Here is a 1,588-nt window from a genome sequence, read left to right as displayed (position 1 = left end):
GGACCAAAAGATCTCCTGTCGGCTTGCTCCGCTTTTATAATCATTTGTAATATTAACATTTGCACAAACACACACACACACACACACACACACACACACACACACACACACACACACACACACACACACACACACACACACACACACACACACACACACGCACACACACACACACACTCACACACACACACACACACACACACACACACACACACACACACACACACACACACACACACACACACACACACACACACACACACACTATTGTATTTACAATTGAGAACACACCTACCTGTGAGGGAATAGAGAGACAGAAATCCCCCCCAATGAAGTAAATGACTGTGACAAAGAAGGAAATTAGCGACCAAATAAATAAAAAAACTTGATGTCAGAAAATCGCATGATCCGGATGGAATTGCAAATTGGATACTGAAGGAATGCGTAGAAGAATTAACAGATAAATTTCACACTGTAATCAAATGCTTGCTCAAAGAAGGAAAGGTAGCACAAGACTGGAAAATTGCAATATTGTACCAATATATAAAGGAGGAAACAAAGAAAATCCAACTAAATACAGTCCGGTCTCCCTAACAAGCACAGTAGCTAAAATATGTGAGAAGTGATCAAAAGTAGATGGGTTAAACACCTGGAAGAAAAATATATACTAAACCCAAACCAATTTGGATTTAGAAAAGGAAGATCATGTACAACAAACCTGATCCACTTCTACTCGAGACTAATAAATATAATAGAAGAGAGGGATGGATGGGCAGAATGTGCCTATCTAGACTAACAAAAGGCATTTGACTAAGTACCACACAAGAAGTTAATAAGAAAATTGGAATCAATAAATGGCATCACAGGTAAACTATTAGAATGGATGGAAGACTTCCTGACTGGGAGAGAAATGAGGGTAATAAGTAGAGACAAATACTCGAAATGGGAAGAAATGATAAATGGTGTTCCACAAGGGTAGTGCTAGCTCCAATCATGTTTGCTATATACATAAATGACATGAATGATGGAGTTGAATGTTATATGAATTTCTTCGTAGATGACGCGACGCAAAAACATTGAAGAGGGTAAGAACAGAGAAGGACTGTGATTCATTGCAATCAGACCTGGACAAGATCTGGAAATGGACTCAAAAGTGGGAAGTTTTGTAGCATACTGGAGTTTGGAAAAAGTAAAAACCGAATTTCAAAAATGTATAGAATTGGTGAAGAAGAAATCAAGAAAGTGCACTCGGAAAGGGACCTTGGTGTAATAATCAGCAAAGACATGACACCGGATAAACATATAAACAAAATAGTCGGAGAAACCTTCAACCTATTAAGGTCAATGAAAGTGATATTTGATCATTTGGATGAAAAAAAAAAAAATTAGTTACATTGATTAGACAAAAACTGGAATACGCATCGACACTATGGTCACCCAGTATTAAAAAGAATATTAGGGAAACTAGAAAGAATACAGAGAGCAACGACAAAGTTGGCACCAACTCTTTCCAAATTAATATATGAACAAAGATTATCGAAATTGGAACTACCAACACTGGAGCAGAGAAGAGAAATAAGTGATCTTC

The sequence above is a fragment of the Oratosquilla oratoria genome, chromosome 10, assembly GCF_046742065.1.
Source record: "Oratosquilla oratoria isolate Oo_2021 chromosome 10, ASM4674206v1, whole genome shotgun sequence".
Classification (NCBI taxonomy): Eukaryota; Metazoa; Arthropoda; class Malacostraca; order Stomatopoda; family Squillidae; genus Oratosquilla; species Oratosquilla oratoria.
The sequence above is the reverse complement of the archived record's forward strand: the minus strand, read 5'-3'. Positions refer to the sequence as shown.